Source organism: Numenius arquata, chromosome 2 (genome assembly GCF_964106895.1).
Source record: "Numenius arquata chromosome 2, bNumArq3.hap1.1, whole genome shotgun sequence".
Taxonomy (NCBI): domain Eukaryota; kingdom Metazoa; phylum Chordata; class Aves; order Charadriiformes; family Scolopacidae; genus Numenius; species Numenius arquata.
Window position 1 is genome coordinate 115,116,862 of NC_133577.1, and position 7,449 is coordinate 115,124,310.

Here is a 7,449-nt window from a genome sequence, read left to right on the forward strand (position 1 = left end):
TTGCAGTACTTTCAATTTCCCAGTAAAGGTTTTCAGAAACACATTGGTAGCAGGATCTGGAAAGAGTAAACATAGGCGTATTCTCTCACCAGAGCAGCAGATTGTGGTGTTTGTTCTCCTCTGTGCGTAGGCAAAGCTTTGAGATAACAAAAGAATTTGTATTTTTTTTCCTGCATAAGGCTTTGCAGACGTGGTGGAGGAAGGTGAGGTCTGCTGCCACTCGTGCTCAGAGGAGTCCACCTTCAGGCTGCTACAGTGAGAAGAGCAGGCAGTAACACTTCCTCCGGATGGACGAGTGCAGAAGAGGGATGAGGTGAGCAGGAATATCAAAAGGTCTGGGGCTGTACAGACTCAGCAGCCCAGCCAAGGAAACGCTGCACTGCACCTGTGTAAATTGCTTGAGTTTGGGGACCGAAGGCTATTGCTGTCTGCCCTCCCTTCATTTGTTGGAGGAAATTTCACTGGTCTGGGATAAATCTGCCCTGTAACACTGCTGTGAAAAAGCACAGCAGGAATTTATTAGCAAAGTAGACGGTGTTCATTTTTTTTTTCATTGGAGTTAAAAGGGAGGAAAAAGGAGGTGAGGAAAGGGTTGTTGATTCACCCCATCCCTGACTGAAAGAACCTGACATGATACATCTTACATTACACGTGCGGAGAGACTACTACACATGGGAGACTACTGCTACTTGTGCTCATTTCTACTAGGATTTCTGATTTCTATCTTCCAACAAAGGCTACTGAGATACCAAGACTCCTTCCTCCACTTGGCGTGGGTGGGGGCTAAGGAAATGAATGCCATACCCTTTCAAAAGCACTGGTAGCTGTGTTTGAATTCCCTTCAGTCCCAGGACACAGCATACATCTGCAGTGATGACAGCCAGAGCTTCCTGTGGAGTGGCAAATGCCTCCCTGTGCTCTTAGTGCAAGGCAGTGGTGAAAGGAACTGCAGTTGTTGTGGTTTTAATGGTTCTCCTAAAGCCACTTGTGTGGGAATGCGTCTTTGCTGTCTTCATAAAGACTGGGAAGCACACATCAGGTCATGATGACCCCTGCAGTGCCCTTTCTACTCACATGGACTGATGTCTTAGTACCAACAGGGAGCAGACAAGACAGGTTATGCAAAATAGAGATGACAGAGATCGTGTTAATGATGTCTATAATGAACTTGCTGATTGTGAACTGCTGTGCAACAGAGTTGCAGGGACTGAGCATAGCCATTGACTGTCCCACTCTACGCAGCACTGGTGCAGCCCCACATCAAGTACTGTGTGCAGGTTTGGGTGCCTCAGTGTAAGAAGGACATCAAATTATTGGACTGTGTCCACAGGAGGGTGACCAAGGTGGTGAAAGGTCTCAAGGGCAAGACTTACGAAGAGCAGCTGAGGTCACTTGGCTTGTTCAGCTGGAGAAGAGAAGGCTGAGGGGTGACCTCATCCCAGTCTGCAACTTCCTCGCTGGAGGCAGTGGAGGGGAAGGTGCTGGTCTCCTCTCTCTGGTGACCAGCAATGGGATATGAGGAAATGGAATGAAGCTGCGTCAGGGGAAGTTCAGGCTGGACATTAGGAAAAGGTTCCTCATTGAGAGCATGATTGGTCACTGGAACAGGCTCTCCAGGGAAGCGGTCACTGCACCAAACCTGTCAGAGTTCAAGGAGCATCTGGACAATGCTCTTAGTCATGTGGTTTAGTGTTAGGTAGTCCTTTGAAGAGCGGGGCGTTGGACTCAATGATCCTATGGGTTCCTTCCAACTTGAGATATTCTATGATTCTATGAGCTCATTGAAGGCAATGTCCACTCACTTAGTTGAGGATGAGAAACAATTGCACTGTCACTTTAGATTTTGTGGTATCTATTGGTCAACGGTCTAAAAATTAACCACTTGTGGGTAGTTATGCTAAGCCAGGAAGGCTGAAAGATCCTGATGCACATTGCAGGTCTTTAAAACATAGCAAGCCTGATCTCATGAGTCGTGGCCTTCACCTCCTGTTTGCTCTTCTGTCCTTCTCTCCTCTCATGGGTACCAGCCTGTCACAACCTACTGATGACCAGGAAGAATATTGATGCTGAGAGGTGATCACATCAGGGCAGCAGGGTCTATGTGATGCAGAAGAGTTAAGATAGAGGAGTAGAGTCTTGTCCTTTTGGTTTCTGTCACATGCCCAATGACATGAATTTGGCATGGAGAGGCCCACTGCCATGAAGCAGCCATCAGGAGTGACTGAAAAGCAGCTCTACTGGTGCTGCACCAGTGTTACAGCATATTTGCAATTGTGAGTATTTTGGAGTAATGGGACGTGGTGAAATAATTATGACAAAGGTATATTTTCAAGCTCTCTTCGTGCAGGTCCACTGGCAGAGTTGCTCAACTCTAAATCAAAATCTCAGGTACATTCTTGGATGTAGTCTGAGACCTGTAAATAACATCGGATATTTTGTTGTAACCTCATTTTCCTTTGTTCAGGCACCTGTCAAGGTGTCAGTCTTGGCTGACACTGCCGACACAGTGTTGTCCATACAGAGAAGGCTCACAGACACTGAGGGATGCTAAACATCTCTAAACTGCACAGTGTTTCAAATGCTGCTAACTGGCCTACACTGGAAGAGCAGTGTCAAGAGAAAAAAGGCTCAGTGCATGTTAAGTATAAAGGATAAAGCTTGAAAATGACACATCTAGAGAAAATTGCACACACAAAAGATTTGCCTTTGGGTAGAAGCAGATTATTTTGCATACAAATACGACAGGATGGAGACAGCACAGATAACTCTGCCTATTGCTCTCTGATGTGCACATTGATTGAATCTCTCCACCTGCAGTCCACAGTTACCATATTGGAAATATTGCCACTAACTTCCAATAAGGAAAGAAATACAGCTTTGTTTTGGTTTTGAAGTCTTTGTATCACAAATCAGTGCCTATAATCCAGGAAAAGAGAAAATTATTTTTCAGTAAAACGTCAAATAATGCCTTTACATGGAGTTATATACATGTCACTTGTTTTCTCCACACCTGCAGTGTGGAGAAACCAAGAGTTCTAAAGTTTAAATCATTTTATGATAATAAACTCTCCGGTACACTGTTTAATAATTCTGCATGTTAATGTAAATAATTTTTTATCTACCTTACTGCAGTAACTGCTATTCAGTGTTTTAAGTCTGACTTGGTCCTGCAGCTCCCTCTACTGAAAATTTTTTCTCTTGAAAATAATTCTACATTTCTGAATACAGCATTCATTTTTAAGGTAGTCTGGCAAATCCTTTTTCTATGGTACCCTACTGATGAAATCTGCAGTAACATGCGTCAGTTCAAATTACGTGTTGCTTTACATTGGTAATTTCTATTTTCAATTTTCTTTACAGGATTCGATGTGATTAAACAGTGATAGATACTGCACAGTTGTTTTTTGTCCCAAATGACTGAATAATTTGAACAATATCCTCATTAAAAAATGGACAGAAACATAGGTCAAATAGGGGAAAGTATAATCGTAAATTTTAGCATCTGGGACCCTTAGATTCTTGTTCCCCTACCAACTTTCTTAGGGCAGGAGTGTTGGGCACACGAGTAAAGGTGGATTAAATATTTGTTTCCACCAGTTCTCAGGTAGTTCCAGTTCTGCTCTGCCCTAAGCGAGAGTGGAAGAATTTAATAAATAAAGAAAATAAGCTTCCGTATCTGTTAAGCTGATAGCCTGCAAGGACAGACCATATCATTTATCGTTTTCGGTCAGTGCCACAAGGCTTATGGGAGGCTGGGGCAAACCTGACTACATCTGGTCTTGCTTTTCCTCTCCCTGCTGGTTCCTAGGCTCAGCCCTGTTTCTCCTTTCATGGCCATAGCAGCGTTTCTGAGTGCGCCTCTTCTGCTCCAGCATTTCCCCTTGCTCAGCCAGCACACCCTGGCACATGCCCTCAGCGCTGCCAGTTTTTGCTCTTCCTCCCTTCCTCACTGCTATCCTGAGCTCTTACTATTCCCTCTGCTTTCTTTTACTGGCTCCTTCTGGAGTTCAACTATGGTGCCTGTAGTACTGGCCTGATGACATGTCTCTCTGTTCCTTTGATCTCCTTTGCTCCGCCTTTGGTACTCCCTCAGGCTGGCTGCCTTCTGCTCCAGCACACGGGCCATCAAGCTCTTCTTCTCTACGTTATTTCTCTTCTGGAACTTTTCTGTTTGATTTTGGGATGCAGACTTACATCTGAAACAAGGGATTTACTTACATATCTCTGAGAAGAGATGTTTGGCATCTGGACATGTCCTTGGGCACCCAAGTATTTTACGTTACAGTCTATCCAAGCCATAATGATCGACTTTGCATTGTGGCTTTGTGCGTGTTTTTCTGCCTGAGTGTTTGAAAATTCTCCAAAACACCTTTTATCAAGGGGAAATATTTATGTATAATAAATGAATGACAATAGCAATAGGAAATTATTATTCATGACATAGAGTTCAATTACAAATAAGTGCATATTCTCCAAGGAAACATTTAAAAGCTAAGTATCACTGACATGCGGCTACGTAACATCACCGTTGGGGTAATGCACTGCCATATTCATACTTCTTTTCCATGTAAAAGACTGGGTTAAAAAAAGCATGTCGCTGTGAACAGTGAGCTTTTCTTACTTATTTCTACATTAAAAGGAATCTCCAAGGAAACAGAAGTACTGTGTGGCGCTGCTAAGATATTTGCTCCCTCTCTTAACCTTCCAACAGCCATCTTTATTGAAAGCCTTTAAAAGAATAATGATTTCTTTAGCATGTACAAGTATGGACAATATAAATGTCAATATTTATGCTCTATGTATTTTCTCCTGTATAGCAGAGCAATGATATATGTGTAAAAGCAATTTTGCAGAAAATAGGATAGAGTGATTTCAGTGCAAATGTTCCTAGCACTTATTGCTATGAGCTGGCTTGTTTACAATGGGATCTATAATCCACACAACACTTGATTGTTGTGCATCCTAATGTTTGTAACTGGATTTAATCAGAAACCATAAGCTGTAAAAAGGAAAATGGCTGTTCCTATGGCCAAAAGGGCTGTGTAGCCTGTGCTGCGTGTGGACATCTTTTAAATTCTGGAGTATTAAGATCCCTGGGGCCTGTAGTAGAAAATGATGAGAGAGAACACAACGCTATCTAAAAGGCAGCAGGAGAGGTACCAATCCCTCCGCCCTGTGGGGAGCAGTAGGAGAATGACTCAGAGCAGAGAAAAGCACAAATCAATGCCAGACCTCTGCGTGTTTGTGTATCCCAGGTTATACTGAAGGCTCAGCCAGTGGCATGTTGATTGCAAAATTCAGACTGCATTTTGGAGCCTTTGGCATTTCACCATTCCTCTTCAACACCCTTACATAAAGGTTTTGAAATGCAACCGCTCCTCAACAAAGTACCATGCTGAATGTCAGAGGGCTTCCTCCTCTTCTGAAGGGCAAAGGGACAAGACATGGGTGGCAGGTCAGCTCCACCCTCAGCTGATGGAAATCAGCTCCTTTGTTTTTTAAATAAAGCCACATCAGTTTACCATAGGTGAAGACCTGCTGCTCCGCTTAGTTGATATACGTGCTTAATCCAAGCACATATCAGGAAGTATTTCACCAAAATTCTGAAGAGGCTTTGCATCCATGGTGTGACCTCTGGAGTTGTGTTCTGTTGGCTCCAGCAGAGTAACTTTTTATTCTACTTCAACATACTCTAAACCAGAGGAACTAGACTAATAGGAGTGTTAGGTTCATTTCCAGATTGGTCTTGAGTAAGGCAAATTTGCATTTTCTATTGCATACACAAGCCCATCTACACAGAGAAGAGGAGAAGACGGTCTATTGACATTATGTAAAGGCGGCATATCAATTTAAAGGATTCTGTTTGCCTAGAAGAGTGTGAAGGAGACTATTTAATTACCTGTCTGGGGTTGACAAAGATAAACACCCTGTTATTATTCTATGTATTTGCTTGTAACTCAATTAAGGTTGTGTACTTAATTGTATCACCAATATGAAGAAATAAGTGTTAAAGTGTTTGAAAGCTAGAGGAAACGAGATGTCCCTCAAGAAACACGAAAGGTCAGGGAGTGGAGAAAGCAAGGAAGCATAAAATTATGGCATTGGTATTCAACTAAGATCAGAAGTGAAGGGCTGTGTTATCTGAATTCCCAATTGTAAAGTTGAATTGAGGAGTTAACAGAAAAAGTGCGGACTTACAAAGCAGAGCGACACAGCGCAGCAGCATGAACTAAATCAAACACGTCTAGCTATTCTGTCAGTGGTGAAGGAGAGCTTATGTTCGCGAGTTATTTCAGTTACATTGAATCATCCCTGACATATCTACAATATTTGCTGTCTTCTGTGTACAACACTCTTGAATGATAACATTTAATGCATGGCACTAAGTGATCAGCCTATTTCATTTTTTGCTTCCCATATTAATTTTTCCATATTAATTCCCCATATAAATTTTCCATACAGAAACAACAAAGGACATGACATTATTATTTTAAAAAATTAAGATTAATGTGCAGGGCTGTCTGATCATCTCCCCACCTGTCCCTTTTAATGCGTTAAGACTTTAGCTTGGACTATGATTGTACATATAATATAAGCCAAATTGGTTAGCGCTGCCTTCACCTGATGCACATTAGTCAACATTTTGCATAGCAAAGGCAAAAGAACAGGCTATATTTCCCTGTGAAGTTGCGCTCTTGGTAATCCTGCCCCTTGGACACCGGCTGTTCCTGTCAAAATCAGGAGGGTGAGGTGATCCCAGCCCACCAGCACCAAGACAAGGAGACAAGGAGTGCTACAACAACGAAGCACAGCCATGTGTTGCCCCTGTCGGACAGCCCCTCAGTGGGACATCCAGTGCCAGCCAACAACCCATAATTACACCCAGAGCTGTTATTTCAGGACCAGGTTCAGAAGAGTAAATCATTAGATGACTTCTAATTGGTCTATGACTATTTTCTGCAGAATCGAGTGTTCTCATCAATGCAAGTCTAAGGGGGGCAGAAAGCAGGCAAGGGACATCACTTGGCACTTCTGGGATGCTATGACAGCAGAGGACTGAGGGAAAGGATCTCCCCTGCTTCTCCCCTGCCATTGCAATGTCTCCATCTGATCTTCTTTTTGACACATCTGACAATATAAACCTGTTCTTTGCAACCCCAGGAGACTTCCCCAGCTGCAATTTATCATTGAAAAAGTTTGATTAAATTTAATTTTGCTCTTCATAATTTTTTTCTTAAATTACTTCAGCACTTTCAGAGGAAACAGGGTTTTTTTTTAACCCATCTGACAGCTGATTGTTTAGAGGTTTTTTTACAGCATCTGACACAGCCGACACCACTGTTCTTATCATAAATATCTGCCACATTAGTTTAAAGCTGTGATTAAAGCTGCTCCACATTCTGCTGGCAAGGCAGCTGGACCTGCACGAATTACAATAATAACCACAGA